At 43.1% G+C, this 26,154-nt stretch overlaps 35 non-coding genes across 35 annotated transcripts; all 35 read right to left on the minus strand.

Moving 5' to 3' along the window:
* Positions 1-1,426: 1,426 nt before the first annotated feature.
* trnaq-cug (transfer RNA glutamine (anticodon CUG)) lies at positions 1,427-1,498 on the minus strand. The gene has a single exon. It is a non-coding gene; the product is annotated as a tRNA-Gln (tRNA).
* Positions 1,499-1,932: 434 nt separating this feature from the next.
* trnal-cag (transfer RNA leucine (anticodon CAG)) lies at positions 1,933-2,015 on the minus strand. Its single transcript has one exon. It is a non-coding gene; the product is annotated as a tRNA-Leu (tRNA).
* A 523-nt stretch (positions 2,016-2,538) lies between these two features.
* On the minus strand, positions 2,539-2,610 carry trnaq-cug (transfer RNA glutamine (anticodon CUG)). Its single transcript has one exon. It is a non-coding gene; the product is annotated as a tRNA-Gln (tRNA).
* Positions 2,611-3,045: 435 nt separating this feature from the next.
* trnal-cag (transfer RNA leucine (anticodon CAG)) lies at positions 3,046-3,128 on the minus strand. The gene has a single exon. It is a non-coding gene; the product is annotated as a tRNA-Leu (tRNA).
* Positions 3,129-4,157: 1,029 nt separating this feature from the next.
* On the minus strand, positions 4,158-4,240 carry trnal-cag (transfer RNA leucine (anticodon CAG)). The gene has a single exon. It is a non-coding gene; the product is annotated as a tRNA-Leu (tRNA).
* A 537-nt stretch (positions 4,241-4,777) lies between these two features.
* trnaq-cug (transfer RNA glutamine (anticodon CUG)) lies at positions 4,778-4,849 on the minus strand. The gene has a single exon. It is a non-coding gene; the product is annotated as a tRNA-Gln (tRNA).
* Positions 4,850-5,283: 434 nt separating this feature from the next.
* Positions 5,284-5,366, minus strand: trnal-cag (transfer RNA leucine (anticodon CAG)). Its single transcript has one exon. It is a non-coding gene; the product is annotated as a tRNA-Leu (tRNA).
* A 537-nt stretch (positions 5,367-5,903) lies between these two features.
* trnaq-cug (transfer RNA glutamine (anticodon CUG)) lies at positions 5,904-5,975 on the minus strand. Its single transcript has one exon. It is a non-coding gene; the product is annotated as a tRNA-Gln (tRNA).
* Positions 5,976-6,409: 434 nt separating this feature from the next.
* trnal-cag (transfer RNA leucine (anticodon CAG)) lies at positions 6,410-6,492 on the minus strand. Its single transcript has one exon. It is a non-coding gene; the product is annotated as a tRNA-Leu (tRNA).
* A 537-nt stretch (positions 6,493-7,029) lies between these two features.
* On the minus strand, positions 7,030-7,101 carry trnaq-cug (transfer RNA glutamine (anticodon CUG)). Its single transcript has one exon. It is a non-coding gene; the product is annotated as a tRNA-Gln (tRNA).
* A 435-nt stretch (positions 7,102-7,536) lies between these two features.
* On the minus strand, positions 7,537-7,619 carry trnal-cag (transfer RNA leucine (anticodon CAG)). Its single transcript has one exon. It is a non-coding gene; the product is annotated as a tRNA-Leu (tRNA).
* Positions 7,620-8,156: 537 nt separating this feature from the next.
* trnaq-cug (transfer RNA glutamine (anticodon CUG)) lies at positions 8,157-8,228 on the minus strand. Its single transcript has one exon. It is a non-coding gene; the product is annotated as a tRNA-Gln (tRNA).
* Positions 8,229-8,662: 434 nt separating this feature from the next.
* Positions 8,663-8,745, minus strand: trnal-cag (transfer RNA leucine (anticodon CAG)). The gene has a single exon. It is a non-coding gene; the product is annotated as a tRNA-Leu (tRNA).
* A 523-nt stretch (positions 8,746-9,268) lies between these two features.
* On the minus strand, positions 9,269-9,340 carry trnaq-cug (transfer RNA glutamine (anticodon CUG)). The gene has a single exon. It is a non-coding gene; the product is annotated as a tRNA-Gln (tRNA).
* Positions 9,341-9,774: 434 nt separating this feature from the next.
* trnal-cag (transfer RNA leucine (anticodon CAG)) lies at positions 9,775-9,857 on the minus strand. Its single transcript has one exon. It is a non-coding gene; the product is annotated as a tRNA-Leu (tRNA).
* Positions 9,858-10,394: 537 nt separating this feature from the next.
* On the minus strand, positions 10,395-10,466 carry trnaq-cug (transfer RNA glutamine (anticodon CUG)). Its single transcript has one exon. It is a non-coding gene; the product is annotated as a tRNA-Gln (tRNA).
* A 435-nt stretch (positions 10,467-10,901) lies between these two features.
* On the minus strand, positions 10,902-10,984 carry trnal-cag (transfer RNA leucine (anticodon CAG)). Its single transcript has one exon. It is a non-coding gene; the product is annotated as a tRNA-Leu (tRNA).
* A 537-nt stretch (positions 10,985-11,521) lies between these two features.
* trnaq-cug (transfer RNA glutamine (anticodon CUG)) lies at positions 11,522-11,593 on the minus strand. The gene has a single exon. It is a non-coding gene; the product is annotated as a tRNA-Gln (tRNA).
* A 434-nt stretch (positions 11,594-12,027) lies between these two features.
* On the minus strand, positions 12,028-12,110 carry trnal-cag (transfer RNA leucine (anticodon CAG)). Its single transcript has one exon. It is a non-coding gene; the product is annotated as a tRNA-Leu (tRNA).
* A 523-nt stretch (positions 12,111-12,633) lies between these two features.
* On the minus strand, positions 12,634-12,705 carry trnaq-cug (transfer RNA glutamine (anticodon CUG)). The gene has a single exon. It is a non-coding gene; the product is annotated as a tRNA-Gln (tRNA).
* Positions 12,706-13,139: 434 nt separating this feature from the next.
* Positions 13,140-13,222, minus strand: trnal-cag (transfer RNA leucine (anticodon CAG)). The gene has a single exon. It is a non-coding gene; the product is annotated as a tRNA-Leu (tRNA).
* A 523-nt stretch (positions 13,223-13,745) lies between these two features.
* trnaq-cug (transfer RNA glutamine (anticodon CUG)) lies at positions 13,746-13,817 on the minus strand. The gene has a single exon. It is a non-coding gene; the product is annotated as a tRNA-Gln (tRNA).
* Positions 13,818-14,251: 434 nt separating this feature from the next.
* Positions 14,252-14,334, minus strand: trnal-cag (transfer RNA leucine (anticodon CAG)). The gene has a single exon. It is a non-coding gene; the product is annotated as a tRNA-Leu (tRNA).
* A 523-nt stretch (positions 14,335-14,857) lies between these two features.
* Positions 14,858-14,929, minus strand: trnaq-cug (transfer RNA glutamine (anticodon CUG)). The gene has a single exon. It is a non-coding gene; the product is annotated as a tRNA-Gln (tRNA).
* Positions 14,930-15,364: 435 nt separating this feature from the next.
* trnal-cag (transfer RNA leucine (anticodon CAG)) lies at positions 15,365-15,447 on the minus strand. Its single transcript has one exon. It is a non-coding gene; the product is annotated as a tRNA-Leu (tRNA).
* Positions 15,448-15,970: 523 nt separating this feature from the next.
* On the minus strand, positions 15,971-16,042 carry trnaq-cug (transfer RNA glutamine (anticodon CUG)). The gene has a single exon. It is a non-coding gene; the product is annotated as a tRNA-Gln (tRNA).
* A 434-nt stretch (positions 16,043-16,476) lies between these two features.
* trnal-cag (transfer RNA leucine (anticodon CAG)) lies at positions 16,477-16,559 on the minus strand. The gene has a single exon. It is a non-coding gene; the product is annotated as a tRNA-Leu (tRNA).
* Positions 16,560-17,082: 523 nt separating this feature from the next.
* trnaq-cug (transfer RNA glutamine (anticodon CUG)) lies at positions 17,083-17,154 on the minus strand. The gene has a single exon. It is a non-coding gene; the product is annotated as a tRNA-Gln (tRNA).
* A 435-nt stretch (positions 17,155-17,589) lies between these two features.
* On the minus strand, positions 17,590-17,672 carry trnal-cag (transfer RNA leucine (anticodon CAG)). Its single transcript has one exon. It is a non-coding gene; the product is annotated as a tRNA-Leu (tRNA).
* A 1,043-nt stretch (positions 17,673-18,715) lies between these two features.
* trnal-cag (transfer RNA leucine (anticodon CAG)) lies at positions 18,716-18,798 on the minus strand. Its single transcript has one exon. It is a non-coding gene; the product is annotated as a tRNA-Leu (tRNA).
* A 2,159-nt stretch (positions 18,799-20,957) lies between these two features.
* On the minus strand, positions 20,958-21,040 carry trnal-cag (transfer RNA leucine (anticodon CAG)). The gene has a single exon. It is a non-coding gene; the product is annotated as a tRNA-Leu (tRNA).
* Positions 21,041-22,079: 1,039 nt separating this feature from the next.
* On the minus strand, positions 22,080-22,162 carry trnal-cag (transfer RNA leucine (anticodon CAG)). The gene has a single exon. It is a non-coding gene; the product is annotated as a tRNA-Leu (tRNA).
* A 1,039-nt stretch (positions 22,163-23,201) lies between these two features.
* trnal-cag (transfer RNA leucine (anticodon CAG)) lies at positions 23,202-23,284 on the minus strand. The gene has a single exon. It is a non-coding gene; the product is annotated as a tRNA-Leu (tRNA).
* Positions 23,285-24,327: 1,043 nt separating this feature from the next.
* On the minus strand, positions 24,328-24,410 carry trnal-cag (transfer RNA leucine (anticodon CAG)). The gene has a single exon. It is a non-coding gene; the product is annotated as a tRNA-Leu (tRNA).
* A 1,038-nt stretch (positions 24,411-25,448) lies between these two features.
* trnal-cag (transfer RNA leucine (anticodon CAG)) lies at positions 25,449-25,531 on the minus strand. The gene has a single exon. It is a non-coding gene; the product is annotated as a tRNA-Leu (tRNA).
* Positions 25,532-26,154: the final 623 nt, after the last annotated feature.

Raw genomic sequence — 26,154 nt, forward strand, 5'->3', positions numbered from 1 at the left:
ATGTTCCGCAAACACGCCGTCTTGAATCAGTATTCATTGCCGTTGACCCCACTAACACAGCCCCTTGTGTTTTTTTAACACACAAATGGTTGGACACAGCCCCCATCTGAGGTCGGAAAGCTGTGGGTCGATGGGGTTTCCAAAGCTGGTCGACCATCCAACAGCCACCTCTGATGGAGTATACCTCTGATGACGAACACTTTAGACTCTAACGGCAAGAACCTGAGTTGAAATCTCAGTCAAACTTCTTGTTTTATGGTGATTACAAGACACAATACAAAGTGTGCATCCATGATTAAAGTGGAAACCATTTTGCTCCCTGTCAATAGTACTTCATTCTTAGATCACTCCGGTGAAGGTCAAGACACTCCTCTCCGGTCTCACTTGTACCTGAAGCAAGATGGCCTCACCAGTCCAACTTTTGCTGAGATGTGGAAAGGTTGCATTTTTTGACCTTTACTCTAGCTTAAAATCAGGTTCCACTGAGATTTGAACTCAGATCACTGGATTCAGAGCCCAGAGTGCTAACCATTACACCATGGAACCTCTACGCCCTCAAAAAATACACAGTTTTGGTAGACAGTTTCTTATTTGGCATCCGCTTGTACGTTATCTGTGCAGGGAATAGGACATCGAAGGCATACAACGTTACCAATGACAAAGAAGCTAACAAGACACAGAAACCGTTTCAGGCTAACTTCAGAATTTTAGTAAGATCAGCAGAGGATTTGCTCCTTGACATACAAAGCATTGCTAAGCTTTCTTTCACAATATCATGTTACAGTCAACGCAACCAGTGAAAAACAATTGCTGCCAGAAGTGGGATTCTAACCCACGCCTCCAGCGGAGACTGCGACCTGAACGCAGCGCCTTGGACCGCTCGGCCATCCTGACTGACAAAAACCTAAATTTGCTTTGTTTTGCCATCTAATGAGCCTTTAAGTGCATTAATATGTTCCGCAAACACGCCGTCTTGAATCAGTATTCATTGCCGTTGACCCCACTAACACAGCCCCTTGTGTTTTTTTAACACACAAATGGTTGGACACAGCCCCCATCTGAGGTCGGAAAGCTGTGGGTCGATGGGGTTTCCAAAGCTGGTCGACCATCCAACAGCCACCTCTGATGGAGTATACCTCTGATGACGAACACTTTAGACTCTAACGGCAAGAACCTGAGTTGAAATCTCAGTCAAACTTCTTGTTTTATGGTGATTACAAGACACAATACAAAGTGTGCATCCATGATTAAAGTGGAAACCATTTTGCTCCCTGTCAATAGTACTTCATTCTTAGATCACTCCGGTGAAGGTCAAGACACTCCTCTCCGGTCTCACTTGTACCTGAAGCAAGATGGCCTCACCAGTCCAACTTTTGCTGAGATGTGGAAAGGTTGCATTTTTTGACCTTTACTCTAGCTTAAAATCAGGTTCCACTGAGATTTGAACTCAGATCACTGGATTCAGAGTCCAGAGTGCTAACCATTACACCATGGAACCTCTACGCCGTCAAAAAATACACAGTTTTGGTAGACCGTTTCTTATTTGGCATCCGCTAGTATGTTATCTGTGCAGGGAATAGGACATAGAAGGCATACAACGTTACCAATGACAAAGAAGCTAACAAGACACAGAAACCGTTTCAGGCTAACTTCAGAATTTTAGTAAGATCAGCAGAGGATTTGGGAAATGACAAGTAAAGAAATTGTTTTGAGAGACTTCCTACAAACAATGAATCCAGCAAAATATGGGCCAACTGTTTACAAACACATGGTCAGATTACATTGGTTGATAATGTAGAGGCTTACAAATGCTGCTGTTGCAGTAGTCGTGCAGTATTTTGTCAAATGCCTGCTCCTTGACATACAAAGCATTGCTAAGCTTTCTTTCACAATATCATGTTACAGTCAACGCAACCAGTGAAAAACAATTGCTGTCAGAAGTGGGATTCGAACCCACGCCTCCAGTGGAGACTGCGACCTGAACGCAGCGCCTTGGACCGCTCGGCCATCCTGACTGAAAAAAACCTAAATTTGCTTTGTTTTGCCATCTAATGAGCCTTTAAGTGCATTAATATGTTCCGCAAACACGACGTCTTGAATCAGTATTCATTGCCGTTGACCCCACTAACACAGCCCCTTGTGTTTTTTTAACACACAAATGGTTGGACACAGCCCCCATCTGACGTCGGAAAGCTGTGGGTCGATGGGGTTTCCAAAGCTGATCGACCTCTGATGGAGTATACGGGTCCCTTGATGACGAACACTTTAGACTCTAACGGCAAGAACCTGAGTTGAAATCTCAGTCAAACTTCTTGTTTTATGGTGATTACAAGACACAATACAAAGTGTGCATCCATGATTAAAGTGGAAACCATTTTGCTCCCTGTCAATAGTACTTCATTCTTAGATCACTCCGGTGAAGGTCAAGACACTCCTCTCCGGTCTCACTTGTACCTGAAGCAAGATGGCCTCACCAGTCCAACTTTTGCTGAGATGTGGAAAGGTTGCATTTTTTGACCTTTACTCTAGCTTAAAATCAGGTTCCACTGAGATTTGAACTCAGATCACTGGATTCAGAGTCCAGAGTGCTAACCATTACACCATGGAACCTCTACACCCTCACAAAAATACACAGTTTTGGTAGACAGTTTCTTATTTGGCATCCGCTAGTACGTTATCTGTGCAGGGAATAGGACATCGAAGGCATACAACGTTACCAATGACAAAGAAGCTAACAAGACACAGAAACCGTTTCAGGCTAACTTCAGAATTTTAGTAAGATCAGCAGAGGATTTGGGAAATGACAAGTAAAGAAATTGTTTTGAGAGACTTCCTACAAACAATGAATCCAGCAAAATATAGGCCAACTGTTTACAAACACATGGTTAGATTACATTGGTTGATAATGTAGAGGTTTACAAATGCTGCTGTTGCAGTTGTCGTGCAGTATTTTGTCAAAAGCCTGCTCCTTGACATACAAAGCATTGCTAAGCTTTCTTTCACAATATCATGTTACAGTCAACGCAACCAGTGAAAAACAATTGCTGTCAGAAGTGGGATTCGAACCCACGCCTCCAGTGGAGACTGCGACCTGAACGCAGCGCCTTGGACCGCTCGGCCATCCTGACTGAAAAAAACCTAAATTTGCTTTGTTTTGCCATCTAATGAGCCTTTAAGTGCATTAATATGTTCCGCAAACACGACGTCTTGAATCAGTATTCATTGCCGTTGACCCCACTAACACAGCCCCTTGTGTTTTTTTAACACACAAATGGTTGGACACAGCCCCCATCTGACGTCGGAAAGCTGTGGGTCGATGGGGTTTCCAAAGCTGATCGACCTCTGATGGAGTATACGGGTCCCTTGATGACGAACACTTTAGACTCTAACGGCAAGAACCTGAGTTGAAATCTCAGTCAAACTTCTTGTTTTATGGTGATTACAAGACACAATACAAAGTGTGCATCCATGATTAAAGTGGAAACCATTTTGCTCCCTGTCAATAGTACTTCATTCTTAGATCACTCCGGTGAAGGTCAAGACACTCCTCTCCGGTCTCACTTGTACCTGAAGCAAGATGGCCTCACCAGTCCAACTTTTGCTGAGATGTGGAAAGGTTGCATTTTTTGACCTTTACTCTAGCTTAAAATCAGGTTCTACTGAGATTTGAACTCAGATCACTGGATTCAGAGTCCAGAGTGCTAACCATTACACCATGGAACCTCTACGCCCTCAAAAAATACACAGTTTTGGTAGACCGTTTCTTATTTGGCATCCGCTAGTATGTTATCTGTGCAGGGAATAGGACATAGAAGGCATACAACGTTACCAATGACAAAGAAGCTAACAAGACACAGAAACCGTTTCAGGCTAACTTCAGAATTTTAGTAAGATCAGCAGAGGATTTGGGAAATGACAAGTAAAGAAATTGTTTTGAGAGACTTCCTACAAACAAAGAATCCAGCAAAGTATGGGCCAACTGTTTACAAACACATGGTCAGATTACATTGGTTGATAATGTAGAGGCTTACAAATGCTGCTGTTGCAGTAGTCGTGCAGTATTTTGTCAAATGCCTGCTCCTTGACATACAAAGCATTGCTAAGCTTTCTTTCACAATATCATGTTACAGTCAACGCAACCAGTGAAAAACAATTGCTGTCAGAAGTGGGATTCGAACCCACGCCTCCAGTGGAGACTGCGACCTGAACGCAGCGCCTTGGACCGCTCGGCCATCCTGACTGAAAAAAACCTAAATTTGCTTTGTTTTGCCATCTAATGAGCCTTTAAGTGCATTAATATGTTCCGCAAACACGACGTCTTGAATCAGTATTCATTGCCGTTGACCCCACTAACACAGCCCCTTGTGTTTTTTTAACACACAAATGGTTGGACACAGCCCCCATCTGACGTCGGAAAGCTGTGGGTCGATGGGGTTTCCAAAGCTGGTCGACCATCCAACAGCCACCTCTGATGGAGTATACGGGTCCCTTGATGACGAACACTTTAGACTCTAACGGCAAGAACCTGAGTTGAAATCTCAGTCAAACTTCTTGTTTTATGGTGATTACAAGACACAATACAAAGTGTGCATCCATGATTAAAGTGGAAACCATTTTGCTCCCTGTCAATAGTACTTCATTCTTAGATCACTCCGGTGAAGGTCAAGACACTCCTCTCCGGTCTCACTTGTACCTGAAGCAAGATGGCCTCACCAGTCCAACTTTTGCTGAGATGTGGAAAGGTTGCATTTTTTGACCTTTACTCTAGCTTAAAATCAGGTTCCACTGAGATTTGAACTCAGATCACTGGATTCAGAGTCCAGAGTGCTAACCATTACACCATGGAACCTCTACGCCCTCAAAAAATACACAGTTTTGGTAGACCGTTTCTTATTTGGCATCCGCTAGTATGTTATCTGTGCAGGGAATAGGACATAGAAGGCATACAACGTTACCAATGACAAAGAAGCTAACAAGACACAGAAACCGTTTCAGGCTAACTTCAGAATTTTAGTAAGATCAGCAGAGGATTTGGGAAATGACAAGTAAAGAAATTGTTTTGAGAGACTTCCTACAAACAAAGAATCCAGCAAAATATGGGCCAACTGTTTACAAACACATGGTCAGATTACATTGGTTGATAATGTAGAGGCTTACAAATGCTGCTGTTGCAGTAGTCGTGCAGTATTTTGTCAAATGCCTGCTCCTTGACATACAAAGCATTGCTAAGCTTTCTTTCACAATATCATGTTACAGTCAACGCAACCAGTGAAAAACAATTGCTGTCAGAAGTGGGATTCGAACCCACGCCTCCAGTGGAGACTGCGACCTGAACGCAGCGCCTTGGACCGCTCGGCCATCCTGACTGAAAAAAACCTAAATTTGCTTTGTTTTGCCATCTAATGAGCCTTTAAGTGCATTAATATGTTCCGCAAACACGACGTCTTGAATCAGTATTCATTGCCGTTGACCCCACTAACACAGCCCCTTGTGTTTTTTTAACACACAAATGGTTGGACACAGCCCCCATCTGACGTCGGAAAGCTGTGGGTCGATGGGGTTTCCAAAGCTGGTCGACCATCCAACAGCCACCTCTGATGGAGTATACGGGTCCCTTGATGACGAACACTTTAGACTCTAACGGCAAGAACCTGAGTTGAAATCTCAGTCAAACTTCTTGTTTTATGGTGATTACAAGACACAATACAAAGTGTGCATCCATGATTAAAGTGGAAACCATTTTGCTCCCTGTCAATAGTACTTCATTCTTAGATCACTCCGGTGAAGGTCAAGACACTCCTCTCCGGTCTCACTTGTACCTGAAGCAAGATGGCCTCACCAGTCCAACTTTTGCTGAGATGTGGAAAGGTTGCATTTTTTGACCTTTACTCTAGCTTAAAATCAGGTTCCACTGAGATTTGAACTCAGATCACTGGATTCAGAGTCCAGAGTGCTAACCATTACACCATGGAACCTCTACGCCCTCAAAAAATACACAGTTTTGGTAGACCGTTTCTTATTTGGCATCCGCTAGTATGTTATCTGTGCAGGGAATAGGACATAGAAGGCATACAACGTTACCAATGACAAAGAAGCTAACAAGACACAGAAACCGTTTCAGGCTAACTTCAGAATTTTAGTAAGATCAGCAGAGGATTTGGGAAATGACAAGTAAAGAAATTGTTTTGAGAGACTTCCTACAAACAAAGAATCCAGCAAAATATGGGCCAACTGTTTACAAACACATGGTCAGATTACATTGGTTGATAATGTAGAGGCTTACAAATGCTGCTGTTGCAGTAGTCGTGCAGTATTTTGTCAAATGCCTGCTCCTTGACATACAAAGCATTGCTAAGCTTTCTTTCACAATATCATGTTACAGTCAACGCAACCAGTGAAAAACAATTGCTGTCAGAAGTGGGATTCGAACCCACGCCTCCAGTGGAGACTGCGACCTGAACGCAGCGCCTTGGACCGCTCGGCCATCCTGACTGAAAAAAACCTAAATTTGCTTTGTTTTGCCATCTAATGAGCCTTTAAGTGCATTAATATGTTCCGCAAACACGACGTCTTGAATCAGTATTCATTGCCGTTGACCCCACTAACACAGCCCCTTGTGTTTTTTTAACACACAAATGGTTGGACACAGCCCCCATCTGACGTCGGAAAGCTGTGGGTCGATGGGGTTTCCAAAGCTGGTCGACCATCCAACAGCCACCTCTGATGGAGTATACGGGTCCCTTGATGACGAACACTTTAGACTCTAACGGCAAGAACCTGAGTTGAAATCTCAGTCAAAGTTCTTGTTTTATGGTGATTACAAGACACAATACAAAGTGTGCATCCATGATTAAAGTGGAAACCATTTTGCTCCCTGTCAATAGTACTTCATTCTTAGATCACTCCGGTGAAGGTCAAGACACTCCTCTCCGGTCTCACTTGTACCTGAAGCAAGATGGCCTCACCAGTCCAACTTTTGCTGAGATGTGGAAAGGTTGCATTTTTTGACCTTTACTCTAGCTTAAAATCAGGTTCCACTGAGATTTGAACTCAGATCACTGGATTCAGAGTCCAGAGTGCTAACCATTACACCATGGAACCTCTACACCCTCACAGAAATACACAGTTTTGGTAGACAGTTTCTTATTTGGCATCCGCTAGTACATTATCTGTGCAGGGAATAGGACATCGAAGGCATACAACGTTACCAATGACAAAGAAGCTAACAAGACACAGAAACCGTTTCAGGCTAACTTCAGAATTTTAGTAAGATCAGCAGAGGATTTGGGAAATGACAAGTAAAGAAATTGTTTTGAGAGACTTCCTACAAACAAAGAATCCAGCAAAATATGGGCCAACTGTTTACAAACACATGGTCAGATTACATTGGTTGATAATGTAGAGGCTTACAAATGCTGCTGTTGCAGTAGTCGTGCAGTATTTTGTCAAATGCCTGCTCCTTGACATACAAAGCATTGCTAAGCTTTCTTTCACAATATCATGTTACAGTCAACGCAACCAGTGAAAAACAATTGCTGTCAGAAGTGGGATTCGAACCCACGCCTCCAGTGGAGACTGCGACCTGAACGCAGCGCCTTGGACCGCTCGGCCATCCTGACTGAAAAAAACCTAAATTTGCTTTGTTTTGCCATCTAATGAGCCTTTAAGTGCATTAATATGTTCCGCAAACACGACGTCTTGAATCAGTATTCATTGCCGTTGACCCCACTAACACAGCCCCTTGTGTTTTTTTAACACACAAATGGTTGGACACAGCCCCCATCTGACGTCGGAAAGCTGTGGGTCGATGGGGTTTCCAAAGCTGGTCGACCATCCAACAGCCACCTCTGATGGAGTATACGGGTCCCTTGATGACGAACACTTTAGACTCTAACGGCAAGAACCTGAGTTGAAATCTCAGTCAAACTTCTTGTTTTATGGTGATTACAAGACACAATACAAAGTGTGCATCCATGATTAAAGTGGAAACCATTTTGCTCCCTGTCAATAGTACTTCATTCTTAGATCACTCCGGTGAAGGTCAAGACACTCCTCTCCGGTCTCACTTGTACCTGAAGCAAGATGGCCTCACCAGTCCAACTTTTGCTGAGATGTGGAAAGGTTGCATTTTTTGACCTTTACTCTAGCTTAAAATCAGGTTCCACTGAGATTTGAACTCAGATCACTGGATTCAGAGTCCAGAGTGCTAACCATTACACCATGGAACCTCTACGCCCTCAAAAAATACACAGTTTTGGTAGACCGTTTCTTATTTGGCATCCGCTAGTATGTTATCTGTGCAGGGAATAGGACATAGAAGGCATACAACGTTACCAATGACAAAGAAGCTAACAAGACACAGAAACCGTTTCAGGCTAACTTCAGAATTTTAGTAAGATCAGCAGAGGATTTGGGAAATGACAAGTAAAGAAATTGTTTTGAGAGACTTCCTACAAACAATGAATCCAGCAAAATATGGGCCAACTGTTTACAAACACATGGTCAGATTACATTGGTTGATAATGTAGAGGCTTACAAATGCTGCTGTTGCAGTAGTCGTGCAGTATTTTGTCAAATGCCTGCTCCTTGACATACAAAGCATTGCTAAGCTTTCTTTCACAATATCATGTTACAGTCAACGCAACCAGTGAAAAACAATTGCTGTCAGAAGTGGGATTCGAACCCACGCCTCCAGTGGAGACTGCGACCTGAACGCAGCGCCTTGGACCGCTCGGCCATCCTGACTGAAAAAAACATAAATTTGCTTTGTTTTGCCATCTAATGAGCCTTTAAGTGCATTAATATGTTCCGCAAACACGACGTCTTGAATCAGTATTCATTGCCGTTGACCCCACTAACACAGCCCCTTGTGTTTTTTTAACACACAAATGGTTGGACACAGCCCCCATCTGACGTCGGAAAGCTGTGGGTCGATGGGGTTTCCAAAGCTGATCGACCTCTGATGGAGTATACGGGTCCCTTGATGACGAACACTTTAGACTCTAACGGCAAGAACCTGAGTTGAAATCTCAGTCAAACTTCTTGTTTTATGGTGATTACAAGACACAATACAAAGTGTGCATCCATGATTAAAGTGGAAACCATTTTGCTCCCTGTCAATAGTACTTCATTCTTAGATCACTCCGGTGAAGGTCAAGACACTCCTCTCCGGTCTCACTTGTACCTGAAGCAAGATGGCCTCACCAGTCCAACTTTTGCTGAGATGTGGAAAGGTTGCATTTTTTGACCTTTACTCTAGCTTAAAATCAGGTTCCACTGAGATTTGAACTCAGATCACTGGATTCAGAGTCCAGAGTGCTAACCATTACACCATGGAACCTCTACGCCCTCAAAAAATACACAGTTTTGGTAGACCGTTTCTTATTTGGCATCCGCTAGTATGTTATCTGTGCAGGGAATAGGACATAGAAGGCATACAACGTTACCAATGACAAAGAAGCTAACAAGACACAGAAACCGTTTCAGGCTAACTTCAGAATTTTAGTAAGATCAGCAGAGGATTTGGGAAATGACAAGTAAAGAAATTGTTTTGAGAGACTTCCTACAAACAAAGAATCCAGCAAAATATGGGCCAACTGTTTACAAACACATGGTCAGATTACATTGGTTGATAATGTAGAGGCTTACAAATGCTGCTGTTGCAGTAGTCGTGCAGTATTTTGTCAAATGCCTGCTCCTTGACATACAAAGCATTGCTAAGCTTTCTTTCACAATATCATGTTACAGTCAACGCAACCAGTGAAAAACAATTGCTGTCAGAAGTGGGATTCGAACCCACGCCTCCAGTGGAGACTGCGACCTGAACGCAGCGCCTTGGACCGCTCGGCCATCCTGACTGAAAAAAACCTAAATTTGCTTTGTTTTGCCATCTAATGAGCCTTTAAGTGCATTAATATGTTCCGCAAACACGACGTCTTGAATCAGTATTCATTGCCGTTGACCCCACTAACACAGCCCCTTGTGTTTTTTTAACACACAAATGGTTGGACACAGCCCCCATCTGACGTCGGAAAGCTGTGGGTCGATGGGGTTTCCAAAGCTGGTCGACCATCCAACAGCCACCTCTGATGGAGTATACGGGTCCCTTGATGACGAACACTTTAGACTCTAACGGCAAGAACCTGAGTTGAAATCTCAGTCAAACTTCTTGTTTTATGGTGATTACAAGACACAATACAAAGTGTGCATCCATGATTAAAGTGGAAACCATTTTGCTCCCTGTCAATAGTACTTCATTCTTAGATCACTCCGGTGAAGGTCAAGACACTCCTCTCCGGTCTCACTTGTACCTGAAGCAAGATGGCCTCACCAGTCCAACTTTTGCTGAGATGTGGAAAGGTTGCATTTTTTGACCTTTACTCTAGCTTAAAATCAGGTTCCACTGAGATTTGAACTCAGATCACTGGATTCAGAGTCCAGAGTGCTAACCATTACACCATGGAACCTCTACACCCTCGCAAAAATACACAGTTTTGGTAGACAGTTTCTTATTTGGCATCCGCTAGTACGTTATCTGTGCAGGGAATAGGACATCGAAGGCATACAACGTTACCAATGACAAAGAAGCTAACAAGACACAGAAACCGTTTCAGGCTAACTTCAGAATTTTAGTAAGATCAGCAGAGGATTTGGGAAATGACAAGTAAAGAAATTGTTTTGAGAGACTTCCTACAAACAAAGAATCCAGCAAAATATGGGCCAACTGTTTACAAACACATGGTCAGATTACATTGGTTGATAATGTAGAGGCTTACAAATGCTGCTGTTGCAGTAGTCGTGCAGTATTTTGTCAAATGCCTGCTCCTTGACATACAAAGCATTGCTAAGCTTTCTTTCACAATATCATGTTACAGTCAACGCAACCAGTGAAAAACAATTGCTGTCAGAAGTGGGATTCGAACCCACGCCTCCAGTGGAGACTGCGACCTGAACGCAGCGCCTTGGACCGCTCGGCCATCCTGACTGAAAAAAACCTAAATTTGCTTTGTTTTGCCATCTAATGAGCCTTTAAGTGCATTAATATGTTCCGCAAACACGACGTCTTGAATCAGTATTCATTGCCGTTGACCCCACTAACACAGCCCCTTGTGTTTTTTTAACACACAAATGGTTGGACACAGCCCCCATCTGACGTCGGAAAGCTGTGGGTCGATGGGGTTTCCAAAGCTGGTCGACCATCCAACAGCCACCTCTGATGGAGTATACGGGTCCCTTGATGACGAACACTTTAGACTCTAACGGCAAGAACCTGAGTTGAAATCTCAGTCAAACTTCTTGTTTTATGGTGATTACAAGACACAATACAAAGTGTGCATCCATGATTAAAGTGGAAACCATTTTGCTCCCTGTCAATAGTACTTCATTCTTAGATCACTCCGGTGAAGGTCAAGACACTCCTCTCCGGTCTCACTTGTACCTGAAGCAAGATGGCCTCACCAGTCCAACTTTTGCTGAGATGTGGAAAGGTTGCATTTTTTGACCTTTACTCTAGCTTAAAATCAGGTTCCACTGAGATTTGAACTCAGATCACTGGATTCAGAGTCCAGAGTGCTAACCATTACACCATGGAACCTCTACGCCCTCAAAAAATACACAGTTTTGGTAGACCGTTTCTTATTTGGCATCCGCTAGTATGTTATCTGTGCAGGGAATAGGACATAGAAGGCATACAACGTTACCAATGACAAAGAAGCTAACAAGACACAGAAACCGTTTCAGGCTAACTTCAGAATTTTAGTAAGATCAGCAGAGGATTTGGGAAATGACAAGTAAAGAAATTGTTTTGAGAGACTTCCTACAAACAATGAATCCAGCAAAATATGGGCCAACTGTTTACAAACACATGGTCAGATTACATTGGTTGATAATGTAGAGGCTTACAAATGCTGCTGTTGCAGTAGTCGTGCAGTATTTTGTCAAATGCCTGCTCCTTGACATACAAAGCATTGCTAAGCTTTCTTTCACAATATCATGTTACAGTCAACGCAACCAGTGAAAAACAATTGCTGTCAGAAGTGGGATTCGAACCCACGCCTCCAGTGGAGACTGCGACCTGAACGCAGCGCCTTGGACCGCTCGGCCATCCTGACTGAAAAAAACCTAAATTTGCTTTGTTTTGCCATCTAATGAGCCTTTAAGTGCATTAATATGTTCCGCAAACACGACGTCTTGAATCAGTATTCATTGCCGTTGACCCCACTAACACAGCCCCTTGTGTTTTTTTAACACACAAATGGTTGGACACAGCCCCCATCTGACGTCGGAAAGCTGTGGGTCGATGGGGTTTCCAAAGCTGATCGACCTCTGATGGAGTATACGGGTCCCTTGATGACGAACACTTTAGACTCTAACGGCAAGAACCTGAGTTGAAATCTCAGTCAAACTTCTTGTTTTATGGTGATTACAAGACACAATACAAAGTGTGCATCCATGATTAAAGTGGAAACCATTTTGCTCCCTGTCAATAGTACTTCATTCTTAGATCACTCCGGTGAAGGTCAAGACACTCCTCTCCGGTCTCACTTGTACCTGAAGCAAGATGGCCTCACCAGTCCAACTTTTGCTGAGATGTGGAAAGGTTGCATTTTTTGACCTTTACTCTAGCTTAAAATCAGGTTCCACTGAGATTTGAACTCAGATCACTGGATTCAGAGTCCAGAGTGCTAACCATTACACCATGGAACCTCTACGCCCTCAAAAAATACACAGTTTTGGTAGACCGTTTCTTATTTGGCATCCGCTAGTATGTTATCTGTGCAGGGAATAGGACATAGAAGGCATACAACGTTACCAATGACAAAGAAGCTAACAAGACACAGAAACCGTTTCAGGCTAACTTCAGAATTTTAGTAAGATCAGCAGAGGATTTGGGAAATGACAAGTAAAGAAATTGTTTTGAGAGACTTCCTACAAACAAAGAATCCAGCAAAATATGGGCCAACTGTTTACAAACACATGGTCAGATTACATTGGTTGATAATGTAGAGGCTTACAAATGCTGCTGTTGCAGTAGTCGTGCAGTATTTTGTCAAATGCCTGCTCCTTGACATACAAAGCATTGCTAAGCTTTCTTTCACAATATCATGTTACAGTCAACGCAACCAGTGAAAAACAATTGCTGTCAGAAGTGGGATTCGAACCCACGCCTCCAGTGGAGACTGCGACCTGAACGCAGCGCCTTGGACCGCTCGGCCATCCTGACTGAAAAAAACCTAAATTTGCTTTGTTTTGCCATCTAATGAGCCTTTAAGTGCATTAATATGTTCCGCAAACACGACGTCTTGAATCAGTATTCATTGCCGTTGACCCCACTAACACAGCCCCTTGTGTTTTTTTAACACACAAATGGTTGGACACAGCCCCCATCTGACGTCGGAAAGCTGTGGGTCGATGGGGTTTCCAAAGCTGATCGACCTCTGATGGAGTATACGGGTCCCTTGATGACGAACACTTTAGACTCTAACGGCAAGAACCTGAGTTGAAATCTCAGTCAAACTTCTTGTTTTATGGTGATTACAAGACACAATACAAAGTGTGCATCCATGATTAAAGTGGAAACCATTTTGCTCCCTGTCAATAGTACTTCATTCTTAGATCACTCCGGTGAAGGTCAAGACACTCCTCTCCGGTCTCACTTGTACCTGAAGCAAGATGGCCTCACCAGTCCAACTTTTGCTGAGATGTGGAAAGGTTGCATTTTTTGACCTTTACTCTAGCTTAAAATCAGGTTCCACTGAGATTTGAACTCAGATCACTGGATTCAGAGTCCAGAGTGCTAACCATTACACCATGGAACCTCTACGCCCTCAAAAAATACACAGTTTTGGTAGACCGTTTCTTATTTGGCATCCGCTAGTATGTTATCTGTGCAGGGAATAGGACATCGAAGGCATACAACGTTACCAATGACAAAGAAGCTAACAAGACACAGAAACCGTTTCAGGCTAACTTCAGAATTTTAGTAAGATCAGCAGAGGATTTGGGAAATGACAAGTAAAGAAATTGTTTTGAGAGACTTCCTACAAACAATGAATCCAGCAAAATATGGGCCAACTGTTTACAAACACATGGTCAGATTACATTGGTTGATAATGTAGAGGCTTACAAATGCTGCTGTTGCAGTAGTCGTGCAGTATTTTGTCAAATGCCTGCTCCTTGACATACAAAGCATTGCTAAGCTTTCTTTCACAATATCATGTTACAGTCAACGCAACCAGTGAAAAACAATTGCTGTCAGAAGTGGGATTCGAACCCACGCCTCCAGTGGAGACTGCGACCTGAACGCAGCGCCTTGGACCGCTCGGCCATCCTGACTGAAAAAAACCTAAATTTGCTTTGTTTTGCCATCTAATGAGCCTTTAAGTGCATTAATATGTTCCGCAAACACGACGTCTTGAATCAGTATTCATTGCCGTTGACCCCACTAACACAGCCCCTTGTGTTTTTTTAACACACAAATGGTTGGACACAGCCCCCATCTGACGTCGGAAAGCTGTGGGTCGATGGGGTTTCCAAAGCTGATCGACCTCTGATGGAGTATACGGGTCCCTTGATGACGAACACTTTAGACTCTAACGGCAAGAACCTGAGTTGAAATCTCAGTCAAACTTCTTGTTTTATGGTGATTACAAGACACAATACAAAGTGTGCATCCATGATTAAAGTGGAAACCATTTTGCTCCCTGTCAATAGTACTTCATTCTTAGATCACTCCGGTGAAGGTCAAGACACTCCTCTCCGGTCTCACTTGTACCTGAAGCAAGATTGCCTCACCAGTCCAACTTTTGCTGAGATGTGGAAAGGTTGCATTTTTTGACCTTTACTCTAGCTTAAAATCAGGTTCCACTGAGATTTGAACTCAGATCACTGGATTCAGAGTCCAGAGTGCTAACCATTACACCATGGAACCTCTACACCCTCACAAAAATACACAGTTTTGGTAGACAGTTTCTTATTTGGCATCCGCTAGTACGTTATCTGTGCAGGGAATAGGACATCGAAGGCATACAACGTTACCAATGACAAAGAAGCTAACAAGACACAGAAACCGTTTCAGGCTAACTTCAGAATTTTAGTAAGATCAGCAGAGGATTTGGGAAATGACAAGTAAAGAAATTGTTTTGAGAGACTTCCTACAAACAAAGAATCCAGCAAAATATGGGCCAACTGTTTACAAACACATGGTCAGATTACATTGGTTGATAATGTAGAGGCTTACAAATGCTGCTGTTGCAGTAGTCGTGCAGTATTTTGTCAAATGCCTGCTCCTTGACATACAAAGCATTGCTAAGCTTTCTTTCACAATATCATGTTACAGTCAACGCAACCAGTGAAAAACAATTGCTGTCAGAAGTGGGATTCGAACCCACGCCTCCAGTGGAGACTGCGACCTGAACGCAGCGCCTTGGACCGCTCGGCCATCCTGACTGAAAAAAACCTAAATTTGCTTTGTTTTGCCATCTAATGAGCCTTTAAGTGCATTAATATGTTCCGCAAACACGACGTCTTGAATCAGTATTCATTGCCGTTGACCCCACTAACACAGCCCCTTGTGTTTTTTTAACACACAAATGGTTGGACACAGCCCCCATCTGACGTCGGAAAGCTGTGGGTCGATGGGGTTTCCAAAGCTGATCGACCTCTGATGGAGTATACGGGTCCCTTGATGACGAACACTTTAGACTCTAACGGCAAGAACCTGAGTTGAAATCTCAGTCAAACTTCTTGTTTTATGGTGATTACAAGACACAATACAAAGTGTGCATCCATGATTAAAGTGGAAACCATTTTGCTCCCTGTCAATAGTACTTCATTCTTAGATCACTCCGGTGAAGGTCAAGACACTCCTCTCCGGTCTCACTTGTACCTGAAGCAAGATGGCCTCACCAGTCCAACTTTTGCTGAGATGTGGAAAGGTTGCATTTTTTGACCTTTACTCTAGCTTAAAATCAGGTTCCACTGAGATTTGAACTCAGATCACTGGATTCAGAGTCCAGAGTGCTAACCATTACACCATGGAACCTCTACGCCCTCAAAAAATACACAGTTTTGGTAGACCGTTTCTTATTTGGCATCCGCTAGTATGTTATCTGTGCAGGGAATAGGACATCGAAGGCATACAACGTTACCAATGACAAAGAAGCTAACAAGACACAGAAACCGTTTCAGGCTAACTTCAGAATTTTAGTAAGATCAGCAGAGGATTTGGGAAATGACAAGTAAAGAAATTGTTTTGAGAGACTTCCTACAAACAATGAATCCAGCAAAATATGGGCCAACTGTTTACAAACACATGGTCAGATTACATTGGTTGATAATGTAGAGGCTTACAAATGCTGCTGTTGCAGTAGTCGTGCAGTATTTTGTCAAATGCCTGCTCCTTGACATACAAAGCATTGCTAAGCTTTCTTTCACAATATCATGTTACAGTCAACGCAACCAGTGAAAAACAATTGCTGTCAGAAGTGGGATTCGAACCCACGCCTCCAGTGGAGACTGCGACCTGAACGCAGCGCCTTGGACCGCTCGGCCATCCTGACTGAAAAAAACCTAAATTTGCTTTGTTTTGCCATCTAATGAGCCTTTAAGTGCATTAATATGTTCCGCAAACACGACGTCTTGAATCAGTATTCATTGCCGTTGACCCCACTAACACAGCCCCTTGTGTTTTTTTAACACACAAATGGTTGGACACAGCCCCCATCTGACGTCGGAAAGCTGTGGGTCGATGGGGTTTCCAAAGCTGATCGACCTCTGATGGAGTATACGGGTCCCTTGATGACGAACACTTTAGACTCTAACGGCAAGAACCTGAGTTGAAATCTCAGTCAAACTTCTTGTTTTATGGTGATTACAAGACACAATACAAAGTGTGCATCCATGATTAAAGTGGAAACCATTTTGCTCCCTGTCAATAGTACTTCATTCTTAGATCACTCCGGTGAAGGTCAAGACACTCCTCTCCGGTCTCACTTGTACCTGAAGCAAGATTGCCTCACCAGTCCAACTTTTGCTGAGATGTGGAAAGGTTGCATTTTTTGACCTTTACTCTAGCTTAAAATCAGGTTCCACTGAGATTTGAACTCAGATCACTGGATTCAGAGTCCAGAGTGCTAACCATTACACCATGGAACCTCTACACCCTCACAAAAATACACAGTTTTGGTAGACAGTTTCTTATTTGGCATCCGCTAGTACGTTATCTGTGCAGGGAATAGGACATCGAAGGCATACAACGTTACCAATGACAAAGAAGCTAACAAGACACAGAAACCGTTTCAGGCTAACTTCAGAATTTTAGTAAGATCAGCAGAGGATTTGGGAAATGACAAGTAAAGAAATTGTTTTGAGAGACTTCCTACAAACAAAGAATCCAGCAAAATATGGGCCAACTGTTTACAAACACATGGTCAGATTACATTGGTTGATAATGTAGAGGCTTACAAATGCTGCTGTTGCAGTAGTCGTGCAGTATTTTGTCAAATGCCTGCTCCTTGACATACAAAGCATTGCTAAGCTTTCTTTCACAATATCATGTTACAGTCAACGCAACCAGTGAAAAACAATTGCTGTCAGAAGTGGGATTCGAACCCACGCCTCCAGTGGAGACTGCGACCTGAACGCAGCGCCTTGGACCGCTCGGCCATCCTGACTGAAAAAAACCTAAATTTGCTTTGTTTTGCCATCTAATGAGCCTTTAAGTGCATTAATATGTTCCGCAAACACGACGTCTTGAATCAGTATTCATTGCCGTTGACCCCACTAACACAGCCCCTTGTGTTTTTTTAACACACAAATGGTTGGACACAGCCCCCATCTGACGTCGGAAAGCTGTGGGTCGATGGGGTTTCCAAAGCTGGTCGACCATCCAACAGCCACCTCTGATGGAGTATACGGGTCCCTTGATGACGAACACTTTAGACTCTAACGGCAAGAACCTGAGTTGAAATCTCAGTCAAACTTCTTGTTTTATGGTGATTACAAGACACAATACAAAGTGTGCATCCATGATTAAAGTGGAAACCATTTTGCTCCCTGTCAATAGTACTTCATTCTTAGATCACTCCGGTGAAGGTCAAGACACTCCTCTCCGGTCTCACTTGTACCTGAAGCAAGATGGCCTCACCAGTCCAACTTTTGCTGAGATGTGGAAAGGTTGCATTTTTTGACCTTTACTCTAGCTTAAAATCAGGTTCCACTGAGATTTGAACTCAGATCACTGGATTCAGAGTCCAGAGTGCTAACCATTACACCATGGAACTTCTACGCCCTCAAAAAATACACAGTTTTGGTAGACAGTTTCTTATTTGGCATCCGCTAGTACGTTATCTGTGCAGGGAATAGGACATCGAAGGCATACAACGTTACCAATGACAAAGAAGCTAACAAGACACAGAAACCGTTTCAGGCTAACTTCAGAATTTTAGTAAGATCAGCAGAGGATTTGGGAAATGACAAGTAAAGAAATTGTTTTGAGAGACTTTCTACAAACAATGAATCCAGCAAAATATAGGCCAACTGTTTACAAACACATGGTCAGATTACATTGGTTGATAATGTAGAGGCTTACAAATGCTGCTGTTGCAGTAGTCGTGCGGTATTTTGTCAAATGCCTGCTCCTTGACATACAAAGCATTGCTAAGCTTTCTTTCACAATATCATGTTACAGTCAACGCAACCAGTGAAAAACAATTGCTGTCAGAAGTGGGATTCGAACCCACGCCTCCAGTGGAGACTGCGACCTGAACGCAGCGCCTTGGACCGCTCGGCCATCCTGACTGAAAAAAACCTAAATTTGCTTTGTTTTGCCATCTAATGAGCCTTTAAGTGCATTAATATGTTCCGCAAACACGACGTCTTGAATCAGTATTCATTGCCGTTGACCCCACTAACACAGCCCCTTGTGTTTTTTTAACACACAAATGGTTGGACACAGCCCCCATCTGACGTCGGAAAGCTGTGGGTCGATGGGGTTTCCAAAGCTGGTCGACCATCCAACAGCCACCTCTGATGGAGTATACCTCTGATGACGAACACTTTAGACTCTAACGGCAAGAACCTGAGTTGAAATCTCAGTCAAACTTCTTTTTTTATGGTGATTACAAGACACAATACAAAGTGTGCATCCATGATTAAAGTGGAAACCATTTTGCTCCCTGTCAATAGTACTTCATTCTTAGATCACTCCGGTGAAGGTCAAGACACTCCTCTCCGGTCTCACTTGTACCTGAAGCAAGATGGCCTCACCAGTCCAACTTTTGCTGAGATGTGGAAAGGTTGCATTTTTTGACCTTTACTCTAGCTTAAAATCAGGTTCCACTGAGATTTGAACTCAGATCACTGGATTCAGAGCCCAGAGTGCTAACCATTACACCATGGAACCTCTACGCCCTCAAAAAATACACAGTTTTGGTAGACAGTTTCTTATTTGGCATCCGCTAGTACGTTATCTGTGCAGGGAATAGGACATCGAAGGCATACAACGTTACCAATGACAAAGAAGCTAACAAGACACAGAAACCGTTTCAGGCTAACTTCAGAATTTTAGTAAGATCAGCAGAGGATTTGGGAAATGACAAGTAAAGAAATTGTTTTGAGAGACTTCCTACAAACAATGAATCCAGCAAAATATAGGCCAACTGTTTACAAACACATGGTCAGATTACATTGGTTGATAATGTAGAGGCTTACAAATGCTGCTGTTGCAGTAGTCGTGCAGTATTTTGTCAAATGCCTGCTCCTTGACATACAAAGCATTGCTAAGCTTTCTTTCACAATATCATGTTACAGTCAACGCAACCAGTGAAAAACAGTTGCTGTCAGAAGTGGGATTCTAACCCACGCCTCCAGTGGAGACTGCGACCTGAACGCAGCGCCTTGGACCGCTCGGCCATCCTGACTGAAAAAAACCTAAATTTGCTTTGTTTTGCCATCTAATGAGCCTTTAAGTGCATTAATATGTTCCGCAAACACGACGTCTTGAATCAGTATTCATTGCCGTTGACCCCACTAACACAGCCCCTTGTGTTTTTTTAACACACAAATGGTTGGACACAGCCCCCATCTGAGGTCGGAAAGCTGTGGGTCGATGGGGTTTCCAAAGCTGGTCGACCATCCAACAGCCACCTCTGATGGAGTATACCTCTGATGACGAACACTTTAGACTCTAACGGCAAGAACCTGAGTTGAAATCTCAGTCAAACTTCTTGTTTTATGGTGATTACAAGACACAATACAAAGTGTGCATCCATGATTAAAGTGGAAACCATTTTGCTCCCTGTCAATAGTACTTCATTCTTAGATCACTCCGGTGAAGGTCAAGACACTCCTCTCCGGTCTCACTTGTACCTGAAGCAAGATGGCCTCACCAGTCCAACTTTTGCTGAGATGTGGAAAGGTTGCATTTTTTGACCTTTACTCTAGCTTAAAATCAGGTTCCACTGAGATTTGAACTCAGATCACTGGATTCAGAGTCCAGAGTGCTAACCATTACACCATGGAACTTCTACGCTCTCAAAAAATACACAGTTTTGGTAGACAGTTTCTTATTTGGCATCCGCTAGTACGTTATCTGTGCAGGGAATAGGACATCGAAGGCATACAACGTTACCAATGACAAAGAAGCTAACAAGACACAGAAACCGTTTCAGGCTAACTTCAGAATTTTAGTAAGATCAGCAGAGGATTTGGGAAATGACAAGTAAAGAAATTGTTTTGAGAGACTTTCTACAAACAATGAATCCAGCAAAATATAGGCCAACTGTTTACAAACACATGGTCAGATTACATTGGTTGATAATGTAGAGGCTTACAAATGCTGCTGTTGCAGTAGTCGTGCGGTATTTTGTCAAATGCCTGCTCCTTGACATACAAAGCATTGCTAAGCTTTCTTTCACAATATCATGTTACAGTCAACGCAACCAGTGAAAAACAATTGCTGTCAGAAGTGGGATTCGAACCCACGCCTCCAGTGGAGACTGCGACCTGAACGCAGCGCCTTGGACCGCTCGGCCATCCTGACTGAAAAAAACCTAAATTTGCTTTGTTTTGCCATCTAATGAGCCTTTAAGTGCATTAATATGTTCCGCAAACACGACGTCTTGAATCAGTATTCATTGCCGTTGACCCCACTAACACAGCCCCTTGTGTTTTTTTAACACACAAATGGTTGGACACAGCCCCCATCTGACGTCGGAAAGCTGTGGGTCGATGGGGTTTCCAAAGCTGGTCGACCATCCAACAGCCACCTCTGATGGAGTATACCTCTGATGACGAACACTTTAGACTCTAACGGCAAGAACCTGAGTTGAAATCTCAGTCAAACTTCTTGTTTTATGGTGATTACAAGACACAATACAAAGTGTGCATCCATGATTAAAGTGGAAACCATTTTGCTCCCTGTCAATAGTACTTCATTCTTAGATCACTCCGGTGAAGGTCAAGACACTCCTCTCCGGTCTCACTTGTACCTGAAGCAAGATGGCCTCACCAGTCCAACTTTTGCTGAGATGTGGAAAGGTTGCATTTTTTGACCTTTACTCTAGCTTAAAATCAGGTTCCACTGAGATTTGAACTCATATCACAGGATTCAGAGTCCAGAGTGCTAACCATTACACCATGGAACCTCTACACCCTCACAAAAATACACAGTTTTGGTAGACAGTTTCTTATTTGGCATCCGCTAGTACGTTATCTGTGCAGGGAATAGGACATTGAAGGCATACAACGTTACCAATGACAAAGAAGCTAACAAGACACAGAAACCATTTCAGGCTAACTTCAGAATTTTAGTAAGATCAGCAGAGGATTTGGGAAATGACAAGTAAAGAAATTGTTTTGAGAGACTTCCTACAAACAATGAATCCAGCAAAATATGGGCCAACTGTTTAAAAACACATGGTCAGATTACATTGGTTGATAATGTAGAGGCTTACAAATGCTGCTGTTGCAGTAGTCGTGCAGTATTTTGTCAAATGCCTGCTCCTTGACATACAAAGCATTGCTAAGCTTTCTTTCACAATATCATGTTACAGTCAACGCAACCAGTGAAAAACAATTGCTGTCAGAAGTGGGATTCGAACCCACGCCTCCAGTGGAGACTGCGACCTGAACGCAGCGCCTTGGACCGCTCGGCCATCCTGACTGAAAAAAACCTAAATTTGCTTTGTTTTGCCATCTAATGAGCCTTTAAGTGCATTAATATGTTCCGCAAACACGACGTCTTGAATCAGTATTCATTGCCGTTGACCCCACTAACACAGCCCCTTGTGTTTTTTTAACACACAAATGGTTGGACACAGCCCCCATCTGACGTCGGAAAGCTGTGGGTCGATGGGGTTTCCAAAGCTGGTCGACCATCCAACAGCCACCTCTGATGGAGTATACCTCTGATGACGAACACTTTAGACTCTAACGGCAAGAACCTGAGTTGAAATCTCAGTCAAACTTCTTGTTTTATGGTGATTACAAGACACAATACAAAGTGTGCATCCATGATTAAAGTGGAAACCATTTTGCTCCCTGTCAATAGTACTTCATTCTTAGATCACTCCGGTGAAGGTCAAGACACTCCTCTCCGGTCTCACTTGTACCTGAAGCAAGATGGCCTCACCAGTCCAACTTTTGCTGAGATGTGGAAAGGTTGCATTTTTTGACCTTTACTCTAGCTTAAAATCAGGTTCCACTGAGATTTGAACTCATATCACAGGATTCAGAGTCCAGAGTGCTAACCATTACACCATGGAACCTCTACACCCTCACAAAAATACACAGTTTTGGTAGACAGTTTCTTATTTGGCATCCGCTAGTACGTTATCTGTGCAGGGAATAGGACATTGAAGGCATACAACGTTACCAATGACAAAGAAGCTAACAAGACACAGAAACCATTTCAGGCTAACTTCAGAATTTTAGTAAGATCAGCAGAGGATTTGGGAAATGACAAGTAAAGAAATTGTTTTGAGAGACTTCCTACAAACAATGAATCCAGCAAAATATGGGCCAACTGTTTAAAAACACATGGTCAGATTACATTGGTTGATAATGTAGAGGCTTACAAATGCTGCTGTTGCAGTAGTCGTGCAGTATTTTGTCAAATGCCTGCTCCTTGACATACAAAGCATTGCTAAGCTTTCTTTCACAATATCATGTTACAGTCAACGCAACCAGTGAAAAACAATTGCTGTCAGAAGTGGGATTCGAACCCACGCCTCCAGTGGAGACTGCGACCTGAACGCAGCGCCTTGGACCGCTCGGCCATCCTGACTGAAAAAAACCTAAATTTGCTTTGTTTTGCCATCTAATGAGCCTTTAAGTGCATTAATATGTTCCGCAAACACGACGTCTTGAATCAGTATTCATTGCCGTTGACCCCACTAACACAGCCCCTTGTGTTTTTTTAACACACAAATGGTTGGACACAGCCCCCATCTGACGTCGGAAAGCTGTGGGTCGATGGGGTTTCCAAAGCTGGTCGACCATCCAACAGCCACCTCTGATGGAGTATACGGGTCCCTTGATGACGAACACTTTAGACTCTAACGGCAAGAACCTGAGTTGAAATCTCAGTCAAACTTCTTTTTTTATGGTGATTACAAGACACAATACAAAGTGTGCATCCATGATTAAAGTGGAAACCATTTTGCTCCCTGTCAATAGTACTTCATTCTTAGATCACTCCGGTGAAGGTCAAGACACTCCTCTCCGGTCTCACTTGTACCTGAAGCAAGATGGCCTCACCAGTCCAACTTTTGCTGAGATGTGGAAAGGTTGCATTTTTTGACCTTTACTCTAGCTTAAAATCAGGTTCCACTGAGATTTGAACTCAGATCACTGGATTCAGAGTCCAGAGTGCTAACCATTACACCATGGAACTTCTACACCCTCAAAAAATACACAGTTTTGGTAGACAGTTTCTTATTTGGCATCCGCTAGTACGTTATCTGTGCAGGGAATAGGACATCGAAGGCATACAACGTTACCAATGACAAAGAAGCTAACAAGACACAGAAACCGTTTCAGGCTAACTTCAGAATTTTAGTAAGATCAGCAGAGGATTTGGGAAATGACAAGTAAAGAAATTGTTTTGAGAGACTTTCTACAAACAATGAATCCAGCAAAATATAGGCCAACTGTTTATAAACACATGGTCAGATTACATTGGTTGATAATGTAGAGGCTTACAAATGCTGCTGTTGCAGTAGTCGTGCGGTATTTTGTCAAATGCCTGCTCCTTGACATACAAAGCATTGCTAAGCTTTCTTTCACAATATCATGTTACAGTCAACGCAACCAGTGAAAAACAATTGCTGTCAGAAGTGGGATTCGAACCCACGCCTCCAGTGGAGACTGCGACCTGAACGCAGCGCCTTGGACCGCTCGGCCATCCTGACTGAAAAAAACCTAAATTTGCTTTGTTTTGCCATCTAATGAGCCTTTAAGTGCATTAATATGTTCCGCAAACACGACGTCTTGAATCAGTATTCATTGCCGTTGACCCCACTAACACAGCCCCTTGTGTTTTTTTAACACACAAATGGTTGGACACAGCCCCCATCTGACGTCGGAAAGCTGTGGGTCGATGGGGTTTCCAAAGCTGGTCGACCATCCAACAGCCACCTCTGATGGAGTATACCTCTGATGACGAACACTTTAGACTCTAACGGCAAGAACCTGAGTTGAAATCTCAGTCAAACTTCTTTTTTTATGGTGATTACAAGACACAATACAAAGTGTGCATCCATGATTAAAGTGGAAACCATTTTGCTCCCTGTCAATAGTACTTCATTCTTAGATCACTCCGGTGAAGGTCAAGACACTCCTCTCCGGTCTCACTTGTACCTGAAGCAAGATGGCCTCACCAGTCCAACTTTTGCTGAGATGTGGAAAGGTTGCATTTTTTGACCTTTACTCTAGCTTAAAATCAGGTTCCACTGAGATTTGAACTCAGATCACTGGATTCAGAGCCCAGAGTGCTAACCATTACACCATGGAACCTCTACGCCCTCAAAAAATACACAGTTTTGGTAGACAGTTTCTTATTTGGCATCCGCTAGTACGTTATCTGTGCAGGGAATAGGACATCGAAGGCATACAACGTTACCAATGACAAAGAAGCTAACAAGACACAGAAACCGTTTCAGGCTAACTTCAGAATTTTAGTAAGATCAGCAGAGGATTTGGGAAATGACAAGTAAAGAAATTGTTTTGAGAGACTTCCTACAAACAATGAATCCAGCAAAATATAGGCCAACTGTTTACAAACACATGGTCAGATTACATTGGTTGATAATGTAGAGGCTTACAAATGCTGCTGTTGCAGTAGTCGTGCAGTATTTTGTCAAATGCCTGCTCCTTGACATACAAAGCATTGCTAAGCTTTCTTTCACAATATCATGTTACAGTCAACGCAACCAGTGAAAAACAGTTGCTGTCAGAAGTGGGATTCGAACCCACGCCTCCAGTGGAGACTGCGACCTGAACGCAGCGCCTTGGACCGCTCGGCCATCCTGACTGAAAAAAACCTAAATTTGCTTTGTTTTGCCATCTAATGAGCCTTTAAGTGCATTAATATGTTCCGCAAACACGACGTCTTGAATCAGTATTCATTGCCGTTGACCCCACTAACACAGCCCCTTGTGTTTTTTTAACACACAAATGGTTGGACACAGCCCCCATCTGACGTCGGAAAGCTGTGGGTCGATGGGGTTTCCAAAGCTGGTCGACCATCCAACAGCCACCTCTGATGGAGTATACCTCTGATGACGAACACTTTAGACTCTAACGGCAAGAACCTGAGTTGAAATCTCAGTCAAACTTCTTTTTTTATGGTGATTACAAGACACAATACAAAGTGTGCATCCATGATTAAAGTGGAAACCATTTTGCTCCCTGTCAATAGTACTTCATTCTTAGATCACTCCGGTGAAGGTCAAGACACTCCTCTCCGGTCTCACTTGTACCTGAAGCAAGATGGCCTCACCAGTCCAACTTTTGCTGAGATGTCGAAAGGTTGCATTTTTTGACCTTTACTCTAGCTTAAAATCAGGTTCCACTGAGATTTGAACTCAGATCACTGGATTCAGAGCCCAGAGTGCTAACCATTACACCATGGAACCTCTACGCCCTCAAAAAATA

Source organism: Anarhichas minor, unplaced genomic scaffold (genome assembly GCF_050575085.1).
Source record: "Anarhichas minor isolate MPS153535 unplaced genomic scaffold, ASM5057508v1 ptg000025l, whole genome shotgun sequence".
Taxonomy (NCBI): domain Eukaryota; kingdom Metazoa; phylum Chordata; class Actinopteri; order Perciformes; family Anarhichadidae; genus Anarhichas; species Anarhichas minor.